The sequence below is a fragment of the Schistocerca americana genome, chromosome 2 (genome assembly GCF_021461395.2).
Source record: "Schistocerca americana isolate TAMUIC-IGC-003095 chromosome 2, iqSchAmer2.1, whole genome shotgun sequence".
NCBI classification, from domain to species: Eukaryota; Metazoa; Arthropoda; class Insecta; order Orthoptera; family Acrididae; genus Schistocerca; species Schistocerca americana.
In genome coordinates, this window is record NC_060120.1 from 1,030,560,877 (window position 1) to 1,030,585,951 (window position 25,075).

Here is a 25,075-nt window from a genome sequence, read left to right on the forward strand (position 1 = left end):
GTAACTGTTCCATTTTCTACTGCAAGGTAACAGTTTGCTTATCTGTGCATCAACTGATGCTTTCATAGTAACAGTTTTAAATTATGAAGCAGTCCTGTGGCAATGAATTGAGTCAAAGTAAAGGGGGGTAGGACGTCAAACGGGACGAGTTGGAGCAGGAGAGGCACCAGAGGACATTTTAATTTCCACTGTAAACTTTTACGAATAAATTCATAAAACTTTGTCAAAATGACCAGAAGGGATTCAGGATCTACACTCATAGCAGTGGAAGTTCAAAAATATAAGAAAAAATTTTTTTTTACGTTTGAAATTTGACCTTTTTTTCACTTATCATTGGCTGCATTTGTTGCTATAGGTACACTTTTCTTCATAAGTAAGGGATATTCTTCGATGAATTTTGCACAGCATACAAACCATACTTACAGGTGTATGAAACTCTAGAATTTTCCAAATCTATTGAAAACTGTGGTAAAAATTGAGATAATTAACTATAACATTTTAGTTTTTTCTAAGAACGAAGTTTAAAATGTAACAGCACCTTCATTTCTTCATAATTTAAATAATTTCTAGAGTTTCATACACCTGTATGTATGGTTTGTATGCTGTGCAAAATTAATCGAAGAATCTCTCTTACTTATGAAGAAACGTGTATCTACAGCATCAAACGCAGTTATGTTTTTGAACTTCCACTGCTGTGAGTGTGAATCCTGAATCCTTCCTGGTCATGCTGACAAAGTTTTATGAATTTATTCGTAAAAGTATAGACAGTGGTAATTAAAAAGTCCTGCTCCAAGACGTCCTACCCCCCCCCCCTCCCCCCCCCCGTTAAGTAAACCATTTACTCATTTACTTAATAAAGTGAACTAATATTTTATCTGTTCTAGTTACATGAGCCTTCTCCCAGAGCAATCCAAGAGTCCACAGTTATGGCCAGACAAAACTAGTTTCGTCTGGTCACAACACAAACAGAACCCAACCATCTCAGTAACCAGACCGAACTGGGGGAAAAAATCTACAGAATTTTCAGGAGTTACTAGCTCTGAACAACTAATCATCCAGTCCCGTTCCTTCCGTCTCCCCTTATTTCCTAGCTGCATTTACGTCTATATTACCATTCAGTAACCTACACAGAATAGTTTCTGTAATACCATCTTCTATAAATGGAAGAAGAGGGCTGCGGTTGGTCTTCATTTTATGGAATAATTTTATTATGCTACCATTTTCGGTGCCTCATTCGTAATATCTTCAGGCTGTTGTACAAATCAAAAAACTCACCAAGCTTACAACACAATACGAATGTGTCATGCAACATCAATTTTCACTATCGAAAACAATTTTACAGTACGTATGCATTAGCTAAAAGCATAAAAAGAGAGGTCTAAAATACAAATACGGTAAAATAAAATGCATGACATACAAACACTGCCGGCCGTCGTGGCAGGGCGGTTCTAGGCGCTACAGTCTGGAACCGCGCGACCGCTACGGTCGCAGGTTCGAATCCTGCCTCGGGCATGGATGTGTGTGATGTCCTTAGGTTAGTTAGGTTTAAGTAGTTCTAAGTTCTAGGGGACCGATGACCTTAGAAGTTAAGTCCCATAGTGCTCAGAGCCATTTGAACCATACAAACACTGGCCACAGTGAACTGTCATGTACCTATTTACAGCACTAATAAAAACCGCTTAAACGAAATACAATATTAACATAACATTATGAAATACACTAAAAGTTAATAAATAGTAGTAAGTAGGAGAGACTTCACTGAAAAATGCGCTGAATCGTGTTGTACAAACAACGGTATCATACAGTGGTCACACTGTAACGAAACGTCTTGAAGGCAAAATGTCCTAATATATTAATACGAAAAATTGAGATTTGTCAACCAAACAGGAAATTTTTTGGACTTACGGAATATATTACATCAAAGTTATTGGGCAAGGCTTCTACGTGAGATACTTCTTTGCCACTTTCAATAACCCTAAAGGCGCATTCGGAAAACGGCTGAAACGTATACCACCGAAATATCAGGTGAAGAAATAGGTTTTCTGTGGTTGCACGCGCGAATGTGACGGATCATTTACAGCGCCGCGAAAACATGAATGTGCACAACTTTGGATACTATCTAGTACTTAGAAAGAAAATAAGATACGAAGGATAAAGCAAGAAGTCGTTATTTACCGCTTACTAAATATTGTTTGATGTGCCTGTATGTACATTTTCTCGACCAAATAAATGTTCATGTTGTGAAATGTTTCGACGACACTTTCGCCTCTCCTTCAGTTCTCACGAGGGAAACTCCCATCGCACTCCCCTCAGAGTTAGTGGTAAGGTGGCCAGTGGATAGCCCATCAAAAACTGAACATAGATGAAGCATGAAAACAGGTAGAAGGTGTACTGAACTGCGAAAAAAAGTGCAAAATACAAGCAGTGAACGGTCCAAGAACAAGAAGTCAATAAAGTGGAAGCTGAAACAGCAATGGCGTCGTGGGCAAGTAGTCATCGTGTTGGACTGCCAAGCAGCCAAGTCGCGTTCAGAACTCTTTCGTTCCACCTTTTTTCTCACAATATTATGAACTGTCCGTCCGGTCACTGAAATGTTTGTTCTGTTTCTGTAATCTTGGTAGTTGCCATGCTATACAGTGGTTATGGAATGTGAGTCATGTGGTAAGAATACGTTACCGTCGCAAGTAAATGTGATGAATAGTGAGAGCACACGAGATACGACATAGACGTCTCACAGAAATGAAAACAACAAACAAATGGGTGTGAAATATGTAACAACAAAGGAATTCAGGAGTCAAGACTCCCAAAAAAGAGGTAACTTCAAAAACGTTAAAAACATTTTAAGACAGAGCACAGAGAAACAGTGTGATTGTGAAACTGATGCGGTCATTTTTTGCAGATTATGTGACAACCTATTGTTTTCATCGATTCCTTGGCAGTGATCACATTCACATTCATACGAACACCTATGTCGGGCGAGGAGGTATATCTCACTCACTTCCTAGTGGTACAAATTCTGTGCAGCGATAAGAGATTCCTATCATATGAAACAGGTACTATCCCTAATGCCGTGTTAAACACACCAGATGTGCTTTCGTATGGAGGATACGGTTGTCTTGTCGCCTTGTCGTCAAACGTTTGCGGTTCCCATTCGAAAGCCACTTCCGTTGGTCTCCAATTTGAATAAAGGGAATAGTGAAGAAAAGTAAATAAATGATAAAAAAAAATTAGCGCAAGGGAAGTTTGAAGCGGCACTTCTGCTTGAGAGTCCAACAACTTAACCACTTATCCACGACGCCATTTCGCTACCTGCTTCCTCTATATTGCACTTACTGTTCTTGGACAGTTCATTTTTTTCTATTTTGCCTTTTTCACAGTGTGATACACCTTCTTCCTGTTTTCATGCTTGATTTGTGTTCAGTTTTTGATGGGCTATCCTCTGCGTACTCTTACCACTAAATCAGGGTGGGGGGTGCAATAGGAGTTTCCTCCGTCAGTAGTGTGGGGAATTTACCATACAACCGTCAAGGCGACTCATTATGAATTTTGTGTCGGTTATCAATAAATTCTATTTCCATTGCTAGTTCGTTAATTCTGTTACGTTATTTCGACTTTTTGTACGAAGGATGGATCAGTTTCAACGATCGGGTGCCTAACTGCTCAACACACACACACACACACACACACACACACACACACACACACACACACAAACTTTGACTCCGTGAACGTAAATATCAAAAACCAGTCGTCACAGGCGAGACTCGGTACAAGAGTAAGACGCCAGGAGCGCTGTAGTAGGCTCACCACGAGTAGTCGATTGGGGCAATGGAATCACTCGTGTAAAAGGGGCTTAGGAAAGTTTCCTGACCTAGTACCGTCAAGTCTGAACACAGATCCCATGACAGAAGTGCAAGGATTAATTGTCAGAAGATTGGTTTGATGCAGTTTCCCCACTAGTATATTTTCATCATTGAATAACTACGGCATCTTACATCCACTTGAACCTTCTTACTTTATTCATTCCCTGGTGTTCCTTCACAATACATAGCTCCCCCCCCCCCCCCCCCCGCACACATACGCACTTCCCCCACTAGCAAACTGTCGCTACCTTGATGCCTCAGGATATATCCTATTAAACGATGCTCCGTTTTAGTTAACTCGTGCCATAATTCCCCCCCCCCCCTCATCACACAGACACTTCGGTTCAATACCTCCCCATTAGTTACTAATCTATCCAGCTAATCTTCAGCATTCTTTTGTTGCGCCACATTCAAAAGCATCTGTTCTCTTCATTGTTCGTGTTTCACTTCCGTACAAGGCAACAATCCACACAAATACCTTAAGAAAACAGTAACACTTAAAATTTATATTACATGTTAACAAACTCCTCTTTCTTAGAAATGCTTTTCTTTTTACAGCCAGTCTTCATTAGATATTCTCTCTGCTTTGCTCGTCATCATTTATATTGCGGTCCAAATAGCAAAACTTACAGATTACTCTTACGGTCTCATTTCTTATTCTGATTCCCTCAGCACTGCCTCATTTAAATCGACTACATTTCATTTCGTTTGTTCTGCTTTTGTTGAGGTTCATCTTCTAACCTCTTTTCAAGACAATATTCATTTCCTTCAGCTGTTCTTCCAACTTCTTTATTCACTCTGACTGAATTACAATGTCATCGGTACATCTGAAAATTTTTATTTGCCAATCGCGGTAGCCGAGCGATCTCTGGCGCTTACCACGGTTCGCGCGGCTCCCCCCGTCGGAAGTTCGAGTTCTCCCTCGGGAGGGTGTGTGTGTTGTCCTTAGTGTAACTTAAGTGTATAAGTAGCGTGTATGCCTAGGGACCGATGACATCAGCAGTCTGGTCCCACAGAACTTGCCACCACCAAAAGTTTGTTTTTCCTCTCTCCGAACGTCAATTCCGTTCCAGATTTCTCCTTGTCTTCCTTTTCTGGTTGCTCGACGCTCCGAAGGACTACACCAGCAATTAGCCTGGCGGGTGGGCAGCTGCCTTCGCCCTTCTTTCTATGCTACACTGATCAGGTACGACATGAGACTAACAGCGTGCTGACCCGAATCGTTTCTTAGGTGACCTTACGAAGCCTACGCCGTATGTGGCTGACGATATACGATATCAAACGTGAGCGATCAAGACACGCAATTCTTGTATGTTATCAAGAATCAGTTTCTGGTTTTGCGTGACAATATTTAAGGTATGTTTTAACAGAAATGACACTCAGACATAGAAGTGAACGAATGATTACCGAGTCTGTCTATTTATTCCGGTATTTGTATAAGCAGTTTGCAGCATTTGCGTACTAAAACAGAACAAGAATTCTAGCGGTATTACCGTACACAAATATAAACCACTATTTTTCTTTGTGAAAGTACAGTCATATTAGGCGACATTCGTTAGGTTCCATGGAAATGAATTCCCGGAAGAGCGTTTCTGTTGCTATCACAAACTGAGATTTCATTTGGGAGCGATAAATTACATTTAAAACGAGAATGAGTGAATCTCAAAGGACATTTTCGCTGTACAGTGTCAAACGATTGCAGTTGTGGATAATAACACTCAAAGAGATCTCGAGTAATTAAAAGGCGCTTAACTGAAATGACAGGTCTTTTGAGGTACGACTACACGAATTCTGGATCAATGACTGGGATTTATTTAGTGCGTTGCATTGGTGGGCAATGAATCTGAAGGCCACACAGACCCGGAGCAGCATAAGCACTACCGATTAGCTACATTCGAAAGCAATCTTTCATAAAATGATACGCTTTTGTCTTGGAACAGGTGTCTTACAATTTGTTTTTTGCGTACCGTAAACACGGAACTTTTTAATGGTAATGTCATAGTCGACTCGTAATGTACCACACATTTCTTAATATCACAAGAGAGTAAATGTTTACTTACATGTTTTGGCACGAAGTAACGTCTGCTTCTCTGTGGCCAGTACTACGCATTTATCAAGCAAGACGACTATATGAACATCAAAGTATTAAAACCACATATTTTGTTGGTGCCATTCAATAAGTATTTCTATCTGAGTCAAATTTTTTTTTTTTACATCCTGACAGCGAATTTTTAACTTGAAAGCAGTACCTTGCTCAGACATCAAGTAACAACCGAATTAAAATTACAACTTTAAAAACTTGTCTATCTAAGCGATATACATTTTTATGGTGGTTTTTCCTTGTAATGAAAACCTCATGGTAGAGTTCTGCTCTCAAAACCATTGCTGCTATCAAAATCTGTTATAACGTCTTACTGATTTTTTACTCGGCTAGTAGCCCTGTTCGTGTGTACGGCACGGGTATTCAAGGTAACATTTAATAAACTGATCTGCCTACTAGACATTAAACAGCGAAACACAATTCTCGGGAAAACGTTAGACCACAAGCAGGTTTTCGTATTATATGTCATATCGCCTTATTAATGGTTCAAATGGCTCTGAGCACTATGGGACTTAACTACTGAGGTCATCAGTCCCCTAGAACTTAGAACTACTTAAACCTAACTAACCTAAGGACATCACACACATCCATACCCGAGGCAGAATTCGAACCTACGACCGTAGCGGTCGCGCGGTTTCAGACTGTAGCGCCTAGAACCGCTCGGCCACTCCGACCGGCCAGCTTATTAAACTTCGTAATATACAACTGTGATTTGAGTAGCCAAGTACCAGAGAAAAACGATGATACGGTCCATACTTGTTCGTACATGTGTAGCGATGTACTCGAACACACGGTACTGTTAACCGCAGCACTCGTTTAAATCTAAAGCAGCGCGAAAAACTACCGAAAGCTAGGAGTTTTCAATACATTCAGCCTTAATTTGAAAGCAGCGCCCCCATTAAGCCTGAAGGGCTTAAGGTGGCCGGCTGTCACAAACAGCCGGCCGGTGTGGCCGTGCGGTTAAAGGCGCTTCAGTCTGGAACCGCGTGACCGCTACGGTCGCAGGTTCGAATCCTGCCTCGGGCATGGATGTGTGTGATGTCCTTAGGTTAGTTAGGTTTAATTAGTTCTAAGTTCTAGGCGACTGATGACCTAAGAAGTTAAGTCGCATCGTGCTCAGAGCCATTTGAACCATTTTTGTCACAAACAATGTGATTATTTAACACCGCGTCAACATCTACGTCATTAAGGAAGGAGCAATAGGGGAGAGAATAGAATTTACCATATCTATGCTGAAAGGACCATTTTACTATTTACTAGGAGGAAGACTGGGAAACTACGGAAAATTTAAATAAAGGTGGTCATCTGAATACGAACGAATGCCAGATGGTCAGCTGGCAAGCTTGGAAGTAGCAAGAGTTGAGGTTAGAGTTCCGTCAAAGTCGAGATTATCAGAGATCAGAACTTTGTCTGCAGTTTCAGACAGGAACCGGCAGTGGCCTTTTTCATCGAACTACGCCAGATCCTTTTTTTTTTCTAAAAGCAGGTTGATTTTATCCAGGATTCCAATAGACCACATTATTCCTCACTCTTTTTGCCACAAAACCCTGTTTTTCAACATAATCTCCCTTTAGTGCAGCTGCCTTACTCCACCTGTATGCCCACATGGTATCATTCTACTACATTGGAGCTAACGATATGCTGCATCAATAAACTCCCCGTCATCCATGTACTGTTAGCCCATAGAGTGCATTATCCATTGGGCCAAACAGATGAAAAGCGGAAGGTGCGACATCCGGGCTTTAAGGTGGATGAGGAAGAACAGTCCAGCGAAGTTTTGTGAGCTGCTCTTGGGTGCGCTATGAATTGAGTGAGGCCTTGCGTTGTCACGGAGAAGTTCGTTCGCCGTTTAGTGGCGACGAAGGCGCTAAATTGGTTGGGTTGTTTGGGGGAAGACACCAAACAGCGAGGTCATCGGTCTCTTCGGATTGGTTGGTTGGTCGGTCTCATCGGATTAGGGAAGGATGGGGAAGGAAGTCGGCCGTGCTCTTTCAGAGGAACCATCCCGGCATTTGCCTGGAGTGATTTAGGGAAATCACGGAAAACCTAAATCAGGATGGCCGGACGCGGGATTGAACCGTCGTCCTCCCGAATGCGAGTCCAGTGTCTAACCACTGCGCCACCTCGCTCGGTTCTCTTCGGATTAGGGAAGGAAGTCGGCCGTGCCCTTTCAATGAAACCATCCTGGCATTTGCCTGGAGCGATTTAGGGAAATCACGGAAAACCTAAATCAGGATGGCCGGACGCGGGATTGAACCGTCGTCCTCCCGAATGCGAGTCCAGTGTGCTAACCACTGCGCCACCTCGCTCGGTCGAAGACGCTAAAGCCGTTTACTCAGTTTCCTGAGGGCAGCACAATACACTTAAGAGTTGATCGTTGCACCGTGAAGGAGCACATCAAACGGACTACTCCCTGAGATTCCTAGAAGACCGTCGCGGGCATTTACCGGCTGAGCGTGCGTCCTTGAACTTTCTCTTCGGAGGAGAGGTGGTGTGGCGTGATTTCATGGATTGCCGTTTTGTTTCCGCTTAAAAGTGATGAACCGATGTTTCATCATCTGTGACGATGTCTGACAAAAAAACAAATAAACAAAAAAAAAATCTATCAGCCTCTTGACGCGCAAGCAATTCTGCACAGATCGTCCTCCGTCAGATAGTGAAGAACACAGCGGGCACACACCTTTGAGTAACCCTACTGGCAGACGAATATGCCGGCACTACCAACAGACACGTCCAGTTTAGCAGCAAGATTTTTGATCATGATCCGTCGATCGTCCCGAATGAGAGTGTCAGCACGTTCCAACATAGCTGCAATCACAGCTATGAGCGGCCTGCTGGCATGCGGGACATTAGAGAGGTTTGCGCGGCCATGGACCAATGATGACAGACGCCTCACCCAACGACCCGTCGTGCTTTTGTTCACGGCCAAGTCTCCGTAGACATCCTGCAAACGTCTATGAATATCTGTGATGCTCTGGTGTTCCGCGAAAAGAAACTCAATGACGGGTCTCGTTTACAGACGCCATTGTGAAGGTTATGTATAGGGCCGCCATCTATCGGAACTTCATGAAATTATAGGGGCTGAAGCGGGAGCATCCCACGACGTCCCACAATAAAGTCCACATTTTTCACCCGAAACTGGCCGAGAAAAAAAGGGTTGCATTACTAATTCAACGCCCCTCGTACTTAGAACCGATACGAAACGGAACGATCGTGTAAATTCGGTATCAGGGAAGGCGGAATGGAGACTCAGATTTGTTGGAAGCTTTCTGGAAAAAACTAACTAGTCTGTGAAGCAAGTCACATGCAAGATGCCAGTGCAACCAATTCTAGAGTATTGTTCCAGAGTTTGAAGTCCTGATCAAGCAGGCGAGGCAACAGCCATCGAACAAATTCAGAGACCATTGCTAGGTTGATAACAGATCGGCGGAGCCCATTCGGAAGTGTACCAGAAATGCTCGGTGAAATTTGAAAGGGGATCCTTGAAAGAAACGTGACGCCGTTCTTGCGACAGTCTGCTGGGTAAAACCTGTACTCTAAGAAATAGGCGCGACAATTTTGCTGTCAGCTGTTCACCTCGCGGAGGTGTTAAGAAAATAAGGAAAGACGTATTAAGGTACACACGCCGCCGTAAGGACGGGCATTCTTCTCTGGCTCAATACGAGATTCGAATAGGAAATAAAATCGGTAACTTGGATAGGATGAAATCTGCGCCATTTAAACACGTTTGCCATTGCTTTACAATCCAAAATTTTTGGATGGCGTGCCAGTAGCTAACGGCATTTGCAGTACGAGAAGAATTACGAAAGACCCCTGCTGGCAAATGCTTAGACAGAGATAACGACGCTGGCAAACTTCGGCTTGTGCTAAGCAAATGAGAACCAGATGTGTCAACAGCCTAGCGATGATAGATAAGACACGAGGGAGATTGTATTTACCATGACCTACTGTGGTTTCTGAGGAGCAATGTGCTATTTCTACACAAGGAAGGGTTTGCTTGGCGATAAGGACTGCACCACACGGTCAAAGATCTTCGACCAATATTTCATAAAAACTAATACTACGCACTAACTTTTACATAAAATGTTTGATGAAAGCACTCCAGCACACCGCCAAACATTTTATAAAATACACGAAATGTAGGGTCTAGTGAAGCAGGGGATACAACCCGTCGGCTTTGACCAATGACGTCATACATTAGTCATAGATAGTAAGGTCTTCACTTCGAGGCATAGATAATAAAACAGTTCTGTGTTCCGGATAAGCGCTATCATTGTACATTAAAATAATTATTCGTAATGATATTGAGATAAGTTGGAGTATTAGTTTGTTATTGTAGAACAATTTTTAGTGTCTTATTTTCGTTTATAGAAATGGATTTGCCTGTTTGTGGGTATGTAATTTTCGTTACTGTCTGTCTAGACGATCTTCGGCTATTCCTCGATATTTCCGTGTGGTAAGCTCACTTTTCCATTTGCTTCTTTCACTGTATTTCACAATTTTGACATATTTCACAGTTTTATTCCACCAATATGTGTGTTTTCGTATTGTGAAGTACGTAATAGAAATTTCTCAGCTGTCGATCTTCTTTCGTTTCCCAGCAATAGTATCAGTTCGACATTTTCGAATGTGTACTTGCTATATTACAGGCGAAACCTCCGACACAACTAAAATTTGTATCCCGTCCTTCACTTCGCCTTTACACTGACACTATATATGTCAATTGGCGAGCAAGATACAAATGTTACGTATAGCTATATAGCTCAAGTAACGAATGGGATACTATTAGCGTCCAAGGCAACAAGAAAACTGTACCCCATAGTGAAGTACGGGATGCAAATTGTACATGTGTCTTCTTCTTGTCTCCGTGCAGTTCAATTGAGGTACAGGTTGCAAATGTAACGTACGTGTACTTCCACCTTTTCGTTACCAGTGTACATATATCGATGTCAATGGAAGTCTGGTATACATACACTCCCGGAAATGGAAAAAAGAACACATTGACACCGGTGTGTCAGACCCACCATACTTGCTCCGGACACTGCGAGAGGGCTGTACAAGCAATGATCACACGCACGGCACAGCGGACACACCAGGAACCGCGCTGTTGGCCGTCGAATGGCGCTAGCTGCGCAGCATTTGTGCACCGCCGCCGTCAGTGTCAGCCAGTTTGCCGTGGCATACGGAGCTCCATCGCAGTCTTTAACACTGGTAGCATGCCGCGACAGCGTGGACGTGAACCGTATGTGCAGTTGACGGACTTTGAGCGAGGGCGTATAGTGGGCATGCGGGAGGCCGGGTGGACGTACCGTCGAATTGCTCAACACGTGGGGCGTGAGGTCTCCACAGTACATCGATGTTGTCGCCAGTGGTCGGCGGAAGGTGCACGTGCCCGTCGACCTGGGACCGGACCGCAGCGACGCACGGATGCACGCTAAGACCGTAGGATCCTACGCAGTGCCGTATGGGACCGCACCGCCACTTCCCAGCAAATTAGGGACGCTGTTGCTCCTGGGGTATCGGCGAGGACCATTCGCAACCGTCTCCATGAAGCTGGGCTACGATCCCGCACACCGTTAGGCCGTCTTCCGCTCACGCCCCAACATCGTGCAGCCCGCCTCCAGTGGTGTCGCGACAGGCGTGAATGGAGGGACGAATGGAGACGTGTCGTCTTCAGCGATGAGAGTCGCTTCTGCCTTGGTGCCAATGATGGTCGTATGCGTGTTTGGCGCCGTGCAGGTGAGCGCCACAATCAGGACTGCATACGACCGAGGCACACAGGGCCAACACCCGGCGTCATGGTGTGGGGAGCGATCTCCTACACTGGCCGTACACCACTGGTGATCGTCGAGGGGACACTGAATAGTGCACGGTACATCCAAACCGTCATCGAACCCATCGTTCTACCATTCCTAGACCGGCAAGGGAACTTGCTGTTCCAACAGGACAATGCACGTCCGCATGTATCCTGTGCCACCCAACGTGCTCTAGAAGGTGTAAGTCAACTACCCTGGCCAGCAAGATCTCCGGATCTGTCCCCCATTGAGCATGTTTGGGACTGGATGAAGCGTCGTCTCACGCGGTCTGCACGTCCAGCACGAACGCTGGTCCAACTGAGACGCCAGGTGGAAATGGCACGGCAAGGCGTTCCACAGGACTACATCCAGCATCTCTACGATCGTCTCCATGGGAGAATAGCAGCCTGCATTGCTGCGAAAGGTGGATATACACTGTACTAGTGCCGACATTGTGCATGCCCTGTTGCCTGTGTCTATGTGCCTGTGGTTCTGTCAGTGTGATCATGTGATGTATCTGACCCCAGGAATGTGTCAATAAAGTTTCCCCTTCCTGGGACAATGAATTCACGGTGTTCTTATTTCAATTTCCAGGAGTGTATATTACATACGTAGGTCCTTCTGTCATCAGTAATACTGATATGTACGTAAAAAAAGACTGTTAGTAATAGCGGAGAGGAAATAAACAGCACATCTACAATTTGTATCCCGTGTTCCACGTAGGGTTTACTGAAGCGGAGGATACATCGTTCAGGTGAAGAACAGGACAGTAATGCTAGTGAAAACGAAGAAATCGACTTACGACAAACTGCTATTCCGTACTGTTCTTCAGCAACACACTTCGAATGAGCTTTTAATTTGTATCCGGTGTTTCAGTTGTGGTTTAGTGAAGCAGGGGATACATCGTTCAAGTGAACAACAGGACAGCAATGCTAGTTGAAACTAAGAAATGGACTACGCTGAACTTGTATCCCGTACTGCACTTAAGCAATACAGTTCGAAAGACTTTCGAGATACAACTGACATACATGTAATGTGATGTATTCTTTGCTAGTAACATATTTCATTCATTTCTTTCCATTGTATTTTGCGGAGAAATACTAAGATACAAACACGCGGTATCGTCAACGTGAAAATACTACCGGCCCTTATATATGTGAAGTACAGTTTTTCTCTCTGGCATTCCTTTGTTTCTGAACATTCTTCTCAGCTCTTTCATCTTTGTAATACATGCTCTCTGGCGAATTCTGACGTCATTGGTCAAAGCCGACCGGTTGTATCCCCTGCTAAACTAGACCCGAAATGTGCATCTTCATGTTTTCGCGGCGTAAAGACTGTTCCATAAAATTTCGGGCGTGCAGCCGCATAAATTCAGTTTCTTCTTCTAATATTTCGGCTGAATACCGTCCAGCCATCTTCAGAGTGAGCCGAGGTGACTAACGCTCCAGCACTTGCTCCGTCCTTTTAAACTCGAGGACCGAACAACTGCGTATGCAGCCAAAGATACAGAAGGCGCCAGAGACGTTGATATGCGGCAAAGAGGTGTAACATATGCATGGAAATTAAATCTATGACTGTGCAGTCGATCAACACGGTGATATCGATGGGTCACGGAGAGCTGTACCGTCGCAACGTCTTTGTGATTTAATTACAGAAATTGCCGGATTCCATGATTCGTCGCCAACCAAATTTCAATTGCTTTTTTCACTACTAAGTCCCAAAAAGATGAAGTCGAGGATAAAATTTCGACTTTATCGTACACCATACAGTGTCCAGTGTCAATACAGTGCTCTGCAGGTTGTAAGAGCCGGGTGTACCTGCGTTGCTCTGTGTATCTCTCATTGCTACAAAAGGAATAAGTCTTAAGCCACGTGCTCTTTGGAACATGTATCACAGCTCATTTCTTTTTCTTGTCTTTCTGTACCAGAATTCGGTAATAAGCAGATACACAGCTACGAGAATATGTTCGAGAGCAGTGGTTACTGAAACTGCTCCACACAATTTCAGCTTTGAAGGTCAGTAGGCCTACTTCTTCGATGGTTAGTCTGCCCTTTTATCATACTCCTAACATTCTTCCGTAGTACTCTATCCAAAGTTTCAATTTAGTTTTTCTTCAGCTGTCTCCGTTGTTCAATCCTTATTTTCACACGCCATAACCGAGGAAGGTGACATAATTTGGTCAAGACATGAAACAAAAGGAGGAATAGTGTTCAACGATCCGTCGAATGCAGGGTCATCAGAGAGAGAGAGAGAGAGAGAGAGAGAGAGAGAGAGAGAGAGAGAGAGTACAAATTCAAAGAAACCATCCCGTCATTGGCCTTCGACGACTTGGGGAAACGATGGAAAAAATAAATCCGTGTATTGTGTAATAACATTTTCCGTCTGATACGGGTATTGTCGGTTTGCGCTGTATTTATAAGCTTCGAAAGTAATTATACTCGATTAATATATTGTCTATTTACGGGTCATATTGCGCAATAGACGTCAGCTCATGCCGAAACCGAGAGAAATTCAATTCGCTCCGAACGAATTTCCGCAAAGGACTGAAAAAAGTAAATAACAACTTATGTGTCATTGGGCTGAAAGATGTATAAGAAGGTACCACAGTGATTGATTTGGAAGTCAAAGATACCTGGTTGTTCATATCAGCAGAGCAAACTGGAGATCATGGTGCCATGACAGTAAGCAAAAATGTCTATTTTATTTGCAGCAATTCTCAGAAATGGAAATGGAAATGAGCGTTTGGCGTCATTGGCCGGGAGGCCCCTCGCGGGGCAGGTCCGGCCGCCATATCGCAGGTATTATTACATTCGGCGCCACATTGGGCGACCTGCACGCCGGATGGGGATGAAATGATGATGAACACAACACAACACCCAGTCCCTGAGCGGAGAAAATCTCCGACCCAGCCGGGAATCGAACCCGGGCCCAGAGGACGGCAATCCGTCACGCTGACCACTCAGCTACTGGGGCGGACTTCTCAGAAATGACAAATAAGATGTGATCATCTATCCAACGAACACACATGTTTATTTTTCTTGCAACATTTCTCACAGTACACATATCACGTGAGTTTTCAGTCTGCGTAATTGTTTCATTTGGTTTGCAACTCTACTTGCAGCACAGAAATACATGACCACGATAAACTGTACAGTTCACATTGTAATTCTTTATTTTCCCCGGTCCACTGAAAAGTCCAGAGAGAGCTTCTCGGACCTGTTTCGCCCGTTATGAATATATTCTGCCTGCGTTTTGTAAGGCAAGTTAGTTAGTTACTTTCATGTTCCTTGGATTATTTTGCAGGATAAATCGTCATGATGTGGAACGAGTCATTTTACATTCATATTGCAAATTAATTTGTACATCTATCTGTACTCTAAACATCCCCCCCCCCCCAAATGAAAACAAGAAATACAGATTAGCGATTCCTACCCACCACCTTTTACACATTACAAACATAGAAATTCTTCTACGGAATAGAAGGAGTAGTCAAGGAGAAACTTTTTCAATTTATTTTCAAATTTTACTTTTCTGTCTGTTAGACATTTTATATCACTGGGTAAGTAATCAAAAATTTTTGTTGCAGCATTGTGTACACCTTTCTGTATTAAAGACAACTTTAAACTGAGTAATGAATGCCATTTTTTCTTCTAGTATTGCAATTATGTACGTCACTGTTCCTTTTGAGCTGTATTGGATTATTTACTACAAACTTCATGAGGGAATAACTATACTGCGAAGCACTAGTCAGAATGCCCAACTCCTTAAACAAAAAAATGGTTCAAATGGCTCTGAGCACTATGGGACTTAACTTCTGAGGTCATCAGTCCCCTAGAACTTAGAACTACTTAAACCTAACTAACCTAAGGACATCACACACATCCATGCCCGAGGCAGGATTCGAACCTGCGACCGTAGCGGTCGCGCGGTTCCGGACTGTAGCGCCTAGAACCGCTTGGCCACTCCGGCCGGCCTCCTTAAACAGATGTCTATGAGATGATCGCAGGTGAGCACCAGATATTATTCTTACAGCACGTTTTCGGGCAATGACGACCTTCTTTCGTAAAGATGAGTTATCCCAGAACATTATTTCTTATGACATTACTGAAAGAAAATAAGCAAAATATGTCAACCTACTGATTTCTCTCTCCTCACAATTTTCTATGATTCTAAGTGCAAATCTGGCTGAACTAAGTTCTTTTAGGAGATCGAAAATGTTTTTTTTTTTTTCAATTTAAATTCTCATCAGTATGGACACCTAAAAATTTTGAAGTTTCCACCCTGTGTATTATTTCATCATCATGTGTAACACTTATCACTGGCGCAGTACCCCTATAGGTGCAGAGCTGAATGAGATGTCTTTGTGAAATTCGGGGTGAGACCATTCACAGAAAACCGGTCAATGATACTGAGAACTTCGTTCACCATTTCTTCCATTTCTGTATGTATACTGGAAGTGATTACAATATCGGTGTCATTTGCAAACAGAACTACTCCGGCTTGTTGTACATTAGACGGTAGATCATAGATCATCTCCATATATGAGATACAGTAGTGGACCTAAGATTGATCCTTGGGGAACCCCACACGTGATTCCTCCCCAGTCAGAATTATGTCCCTGGATTCTGTAGGCTGAATTACTACTAAGCACAACTTTCTGCATTCTTTTGGTTAGATGTGACATGATCCATTGATCGGCTATACCATTAATCCCATAAAACTTCAATTTATCTAGAATTATACTATGATTCACACAATCAAATGCCTTGGATAGGCCACAGAAAATACCTACCGGTGCCATTTAGTTACTTAGTGCTTGTAATATCTGGTGCGTGAACAGTAATTCAACTGCAGTTCATGCGAGTTCCACTTCGTCGAGCACTGGCATGATCGCTATGAAAATACAGTTCAAACTAACGCGTCCCCGACATAAACACTGCGCAATAATATAGTACCGTTCTTGGCTTTGCACTTTCGCACAATATTTTGAGAGACTGTTAATTGTGCCCATACTACTGAGCGTGTGAGAGCAGCTTCACCACTGCGCCACCTCGCTCCGCCAACAGAATGAAGGGCAAATGCCAGTATCTGCACCAACCATCGATCCTCTGCATGTCTTCCTGCATTTAGCCTTCTGGCGTCCTTACCTTTTTTACAGACAACAGCAGCGTATGCTAATACAAGGTCAAGGAGTTTTCGACGTTACTAATATATGTTTTAAACAGTAACAGTGCTAAACTTGGGGTACTCCCGTGTAAACATGCATGTGTGTGCAGTCACGAATCGTGATATTCGGTATGCTCGTATTTTGTTCGCTAAACGACTGGGCAGAACTTTATGGAACGCAATAGAACAAAGCATCAACCTGAGAGTTTTTGTGGATTCCAAATGGCTCTGAGCACTATGGGACTTAACATCCGAGGTCATCAGTCCCCTAGAACTTAGGGCTACTTAAACCTACCTAACCTAAGGACATCACACACATCCATGCCCGAGGCAGGATTCGAACCTGCGACCGTAGCAGTCTCGCAGTTCCGGACTGAAGCGCCTAGAACCGCACGGCCACCGCGGCGGGCTTTGTGGATTCCACAGGCGAAGAGTGCGTGCCGAGTTTCACAAGATCTCAGCTTACAGAAGGACGTTGATTTTTACAGAGGAGATTTCCATTCTTCAAAAACGTCATAATTTGTTCGAACTTGTCAAGCTCTCTCTTCGAAATCTTACACTAGTATACCCTTCCTCAGCATCTCTGGTGCGTGCGCAACCTCTGTTCGGTAGTGTCCTATATGCAGCCCCTGCAATAATATTATGATGTTCTATTATAAATATTGCCAGTCTTCATGTAGGTTGATTTACAGTTAATATCTGAATTAGTCTCGTTCTACGATGTTCCTTGCCGGCCGCGGTGGCCGTGCGGTTCTAGGCGCTGCAGTCCGGAACCGCGGGACCTCTACGGTCGCAGGTTCGAATCCTGCCTCGGGCATGGATGTGTGTGATGTCCTTAGGTTAGTTAGGTTTAATTAGTTCTAAGTTCTAGGGGACTAATGACCTAAGATGTTAAGTCCCATAGTGCTCAGAGCCATTTGAACCATTTTTCGACGTTCCTCATGCGTACTCCTCAGGATATCGCAGTGTTTGGATTCTTTGAACATATCAATGCGCCTTTTTTTAAAATTTCGACTGGACTACCAATAGTACGAGTTACGTGCAACCAAAACTTTCAGGTATTACCGGTCGCGGAGTTTGGTGAAAATAGTATTATAAAAATTCTAGGCAATTTCACGCCTTTCGCTTCCTTCGCTACGTTAGAGCTACATGAAATGCCGATAACATTAAGACCGGCATCGCAGAAGTGACAGATGATCCTGCAAGGAGGCTATCTCCGGCACCATCATTTCGCAGCGGATAGCGTCTTCGACGGATGTAGTATGGAACAGCGGGGATGGCCAAATAAAAAAATCTGTTACGATTTACACACACACACACATGGCGCGCGGCTCCTCATGTTAGAAACAACAGCGGCTGGCAGCGGATTTCAGATGACGGGAGTTCTCTTTCTCCGCAAGCGAGCTGGGGGGCCGGCTGCAGTGTTGCCAAACGGAAAGGCCGCAGAACTCCACGTGAACGCCAGGTTATGGCTTAAATAAAAGTTCCAGCTAGAGAGCACGAGGAAGGAAGTACCACGAGGAGGCGGAAAAATAAGGACGAGAAGCGCAGAGGTTCCACAAGCGACCAGTAATCAGCTTTCAATATCAGAAGCATCTGCATACGTATCGCGGAAACGGATGGCACGTGTCGCTTTCTGAAGAATCGTACAAGGAATCCTGCGGAAAGGAATGCGGCTGACGCCAATAAATTCTCCACCAAATGAAACTGCAGTAAATTTTAAATTTGTAGTGCGATGTTAAGTTTTCTTGTAACGCTATTGTTACTGTCCAGTGTAATTGTTAGAGATCACTAAAATTATTTATTAAAATTACCCGTCGCTACCCGTCTGTAAAGCACGAAGATCGTTTGAGATCGTGATAAGTTCGGCGGCGCATCGAACCTAGGTCTTGTTCAGTAGTACTATCCCAAAATAAGGTGATTCTATCCTGAAGGCCTTAATCATTTTCCGCTTCAAAATGTGAGCTCTGTCTTCAAATTGATATTTAACACCTCCAGTCCAGGAAAAAAATGTTTGTACTTGCTTGACAGCTGCAAGAAACAGACTGAATTTAATACGTGGTCGACTGAAAGAAACGGCATTGGCTCATTTAGACGCTGGCAAAACTACAGTCTGCAGACGTGTTTACGCAGTTGTACTGCTAAGTGAAATAGTGAATCATCCCAGAATACATAAATCGGTCGTTAGTGTAGCAATCCGAGTAATGTTATGTTTCTAATAAAGTCTACAGCGGGGATGGGCACCGGCCGGAAGAAACTCCACTCTTCCCTCTGGTGAAAACGTGAGTGAATTTCGATGATGTAATTTGACATGACACGAAAACGTTAAATGGCGAGATTAATGGACGGAAATCCGCAACCACAGGAGACTATTTTGTTTATTGCGAGCAATAAAAGGTGAATACGTGCGTTATGGTGTAGATGATAAACACATCGTTCAGCGATCGAACCGTATAGGCCAGATGTAACTTCGTGGATGTTAATACGAATCACCGAAATGACATTACTATAAGGTAGAAATGTATTATGTCGTCCACTTCGGTCGCTGCTCGATCACCGCGGTGGATTGCTAAGCAAGGGGACCCGGGTTCGATTCTGGGTGGGGTCGGAGGTTTTCTCTCCTATGGAACTGGGTATTGTGTTGTCCTTGCGATCGTATCAAGAGCTTGTTCACGGAGTTATGTCGTCAGTCGTACTTGAAAATAATAATCTTAATACAATGCAGCATATATGTTTCAAATGGTCGATGACGCAAATCAATACATCTGATTTCGGAGACCCATCACTAAGTTCCGTAAATGATGTGCACCATTCCGAGAAGCAAATAAGGCCCATTTAAAACTATCACAGATGCTAATACGGATTCTGATTGGTCGGAGCTAAACAGTTATGTCATTTATATAAAGACACGAATGTGAGAATGGTTCAAATGGCTCTGAGCACTATGGGACTTAACTTCTGTGGTCATCAGTCCCCTAGAACTTAGAACTACTTAAACCTAACTAACCTAAGGACATCACACACATCCATGCCCCAGGCAGGATTCGAACCTGCGACCGTAGCGGTAACGCGGTTCCGGACTGCGCGCCTAGAACCACTAGACCACCGCGGCCGGCGAATGTGAGAACGCAGCATGTTATCTTCGATGGGGAGTCAAAAGAGAATCAGAAGTAGCGTCATATGTGCTGTATATAAGTGTTTTAGAATCCTTCTTGTTCATTTTGAATGCTAATGACCTGAAAAGACAACATTAACAATAAACTCACACTTTTTCTAGATGATGCAATTGTCTATAATGAAGTACTATCGAGAAAAAAATCGCACAGATTTGCAGACCTTGATAAGATTTCGAAGTAGTTCGAAGACTGGCAACTTATTTTAAAAGTTCAGGGACGCAAAATTGCGAAATTTGTGAAAAACGCAATACATCAATGAGTCACATTGAAATCAGTGGAATCGTACGACTGCCTGGGTGTAACAATACCTGTATGGAAATTAAACTGAATGATTTCAGAGAATAAATCATTCGGTAAGGCAAGTGGTACACTGATTATTGGCAAAGTGGTGGGAAAATGCTGACAAGACTACAACAAAGACGACTGCTTACAAACCACTAGCGCGTCCCATCTTTGATTATTGCTGACGTGGACAGGAATAACAGGGGATACTGAACGCATATTGAGAAGGACGGCATGAAAGGTCATGGATTTGTTGAAAAATCTTAACTATCGAACGCTCGAAAACAGATGCCACATACCCCGCAAAAGCCTTCTTCAAACTTTCAAGAACAAATATTATATCAAGACTCTAGACGTATCCTTCATCACTCCCGCAGGGACCTCTAAGACATCATTCAGATAATTACAACACGCACAGAGATATTCAGTAGTCTTTTTTCCCGCTCTGCATACGCGATTGGAACCGGAGCAAACTGTTAACATATGGTGCAATGCTGAATACCCTCTGCCATCACTTCGCAGTGGTTTGCAGAGTAGTAAATGCAAAATAAATAATGTTTAACGCCTGTTTCTCCTTCGATTTCTAGGGATTGCTCGATTCTGGTCTTAGAAGGCAACTTTGCACAAGAAGCAGAGCCCAGGATATTCGTTTAGTTTCATATTGCCATTGTATAAATCAGATTTTATCTGATATAAATTATCTTATGTTGGGTCAAAAGCACTTAAGAAGTAAATGTACTGAGACGTGGGTGTAGGAACACGAAGATCATTGCTGAACGTATATCTTATCCGCTTTACGCAATACCCCTACTTTATTCTTTTCCAGAATAAGCAGTGTTCTGACTTGAGCAGTGAAAGATAAAGTATGTGAAACAGTCTAACATTATTGATTGCTTGTAAACACAGAGAGAACTCGTACTTCCACAAGCAAGAATGTCGAACAGAGCTTCAGGGTGTCTCTGAGGAAGTTACAATGGCAATACCGTACTTGCTGAGATGGGAAGTTTCTATCACTCGCGATTTGGAAAGTACATTCACATTTTACAGAAAATATACGTGGTAGAGGGGTACTAAAACATGCTGTCTAGTAAGTTACAGACAGTATAATGAAAACAGCATTACGTTTCCGTTATTCTTTGTGTGTGCTTTTGGATAAGGTGGCAGTGCAATTTGTAGGATGTGAAATCCAGCCTACGGGAGCATTCAACAGCACCGGTGACTTGCCAATAACGACACAACAGAAGGGGATCCCGAAAAGCAATGTGTTGCTTCACGCTGCTTGCAGCTGGTATCATGCAACCACACTTCTGTACAGACATTACTCAACTGCCAATTATAAAGACACTTTGAGCTACAACATAGAACACTCTTCGATTTCTTAGATTCGTGTCTTTCACTGTAATAACTTTCAAAATTTTTTTAAGCCTGCTTTACAACATTGACTGTGAATTCAAATGGCTCTAAGCACTATGGGACTTAACATCTGAGATCATCAGTCCCCTGGATTTAGAACTACTTAAACCTAACTAACCTAAGGACATCACACACATCCATGCCCGAGGCAGGATTCGAACCTGCGATCGTTGCAGCAGCGCGGTTCCGGACTGAAGCGCCTAGAACCGCTCGACCACAGCGGCCGGCTGACTGAATATTTAACTCATCTGTAATGCAGTATTTGGTACTGAGTCTACATCTGCATGAGAACTCTGAAACTGGCTCCACTCTCAAATAGCACGTGGGAAAAATTAACACCTAAATATTTCCCTGCAACCTCTGATCTCTCCATCTTTATTGCAACGGTAATTGCTCTCTGCGTAGGTGGGAGTCTGCAAAATATCTTAGTACCCGGAAGAGAAAGCTTGAAATTTCGTGGAAAGATCTCGGCACAACGAAAAGTGCCTTCGTTTTAAAGTTCGTCACCGCAACTAGGCTATCACATCGGTGACACTCTCTCCCCTATTTCACGATAAACGAAAACGAATTGAACGGACATTCTTAGAACTTGATCGGTCAGTCCTATTAGCTAAGGACCGCATACCGTTCGAAGAGGATGACTAGCACAATAAGCGGCCTCTTTTTCGCTGCGTATTCCGTTCCGCCAATAAAACGTTATGTTTGATTCGCTGATTCGAATTGTAATCGCCAGGTGGTTTGAGGAATCTACAACGTTTAAATTTGTGAGCTTCATCACGTAACCGAAATTTAAAGTTTTTTTTGTGCTCGTGTGCAGAGCCTCACACTTTTTTTTGTTAAAGTTCAATTGACAGTTTTCGTGCAAAGCACATATCACGTCTGAATCATGATTTGAAAAAATGTAGGGGATAATAATTGTAACAAAACTGCGACCGATTTTGCAGAAAACATATGGACGGGTCACGTGACACGTCTCTGCGAATGCCTGGTGCGCACAACAGCGAAACGCGTTGGGGCAGTCTCCCTTTCTGTGTTGCCACATAGGCGCTCGCTGCTGAGGCGAGCCGAGTGGCCTTCCTGTGGCAAAACTCTGTTGTTCGAGCACAGGTAGCCCTGGCGCTTTCTAATTACACCTCTACTGTACCGAGAAATCCACGAAAATATTTACCACTGCCTCTGTTTCTACACATGAACCACGCAAATTTCTTCAAAGCTCTTGACGAAAGGTATCTCGCCTTGCAACAATCCTAGCAATTGTTCTTCCTAGAAAGAATGAATTTATGCCTTTGGAAGTCCTGTGCTTATTTTTTATAGTGGTAGCTAGTTACTTTTTTCAGTCCGCTGTTGTCATATAACAGAGTCATGAGATGTTCAATTGACTTTTTTTTTTTAGAACATCTCATGACTGTATTACGATTGTACAGCATTGGTTGCCAATTATTAACATAAAAATGATCGCAGGCCTCAGACGGGATTTTATGTCCTGTATATCATATAACATAGACACTGGTAGAGGCATGGCTCTATAAAACCCACTTACTTCTATTCGACCTAAATAAATTGTATATTGGACGCTTGGGATAGCACTACAAGAAAAAGCATGGTTTACATTACTCGATCGGAAATCCATGTATTCAATTAGTTCCACTCTTGTGAAAAGTGAGAACTTAACAACCCTCTACCCATCTGCACAATCCTTGGGAAAGCTCAGTGACTCCCGTTAATCTAGTCCGATAAGGAATCTGCACGTCTCGACCCGTAACAATCATCGGTCATTTCGGATGTTTTGCAAAAATGTATTGCTTATCGACTCGCTGACTTCTGCAAGTCACATCCAAATGCTTCGCAGAGGCTTCACAAAATTTCGGACTATTTCTGTAGCGTTCCACTTTCGAACAGCAAGCGGGACAAAATGAACACCTAAATCTTTAATCAAATGACATTATCTGGATCCAGAAATCTTATCAAGTCTCAAAAGTCTATTACCCGGATTCGAATCTCGGCCTTAGTGCAAACTTCCATTCGTCGCTTCAATCCGCATACACACATCACCTACATGTTTTATTGCGAGCTCCGATTTCTCTTTATTACGGTGTCATCTTGCCATTCGGAGGATAAAGTATGTGACGGAAATTTCGTGAAAACATGTCACAGCAACGCTAATGATTAGTACGCTAGTGATTTAAGATACGAATGGGCAAAAACGGGAATAGCGAAAAAAAAAAAAAAACCTACCCTGAAACTGCTTGCTTGTCACAGCACTGTACACCGTATCCTCTAACGAAAACGTTGTATCACCTTGCAAACCTAAGTTTGTGTACTGCACCACTAAAAGACAAACCACGGTCAGGTAAGCGGCAGATACGGGCGACTCGAAAGCACAGCGACTTTTTGCACGCAAAATAATGAAGTAACTGCCTAATTAGAACAGTAAATCGCTGGACTACCTACGCTGACCAGAGATTATTCTTTGTTGCTCTTAAATCCCTTGTTGTCAGTGTAGAAACATATATATGCGGAGAATAAACACGGAGCTTATACTTCATTTGTCTACGTTGACAAGCGCTCACGAAAACAACAATGGCGCTTTCTTGGGCAGCAGGTGCAAAAACAAAGATTACGCACAATATCGCTAGTTTCGAAAGGTAGTTTGTGAACAAAGGGCATTGTTTATAGAATTAGCTCACCCTGTATAAAAAATCTATACTTACAAACTGCGAAGCGTAAGCTCGACTTTCCTTGACAACAAACGTTCACTTTTTTGTAGGACCATTCACGCAGCTGTCGTAGTTCTCCCTCTAAGACGCGCTGTAGGTCGAAAATAACTCTCTGCAGGTGTCTGGCAGGCGTTCCTCGGTATCGGGTCACCGCAGCACGACACAACAACAGCACACACGCACACGCATCCCAGCTGCCTCTCGTCCAGGCCTCCCCACGCACGAACAAAAGCCGCACACGAGAGCTCCCGGCCACAGTCCGCGATCCCTTCCTCTCGCACCGGAGGGAAACAGCTGACTGCAGAGCATCGGCGGCGCCGCACAGCGGTACCGCGCCACTGTGTCGCCAGCTGGCGGCCGTGCCTCGCAACATCCCTCTCCACCCATCCCCACCCCCTCACCGTGCCCGTAACACAGGCAGGCGTTATCCCCACCATACTGCGGACGCCCGCTACAGCGCCGACGCTATCTCGCGCTGCGATACGGACTACCGCAAAGGGATGGATGCAGCCAGCAGGACCAACTCCGTAAGTTTGGCCTCGCGAGAACCAGCACTCGTGAA

General features: G+C 43.6%; 1 protein-coding gene across 2 annotated transcripts in view; it reads right to left on the reverse strand.

Annotated features, from left to right (window-relative positions):
- LOC124596421 (solute carrier organic anion transporter family member 5A1) overlaps positions 1-24,795 on the reverse strand; it is a 441,010-nt gene extending 416,215 nt beyond the window's left edge. For both annotated transcript variants that reach the window (XM_047135553.1, XM_047135552.1), the window contains exon 1: positions 24,508-24,795. The gene's annotated coding sequence lies outside the window, so the exon portion shown is untranslated. The remainder of the gene's footprint in view (positions 1-24,507) is intronic.
- Positions 24,796-25,075: the final 280 nt, after the last annotated feature.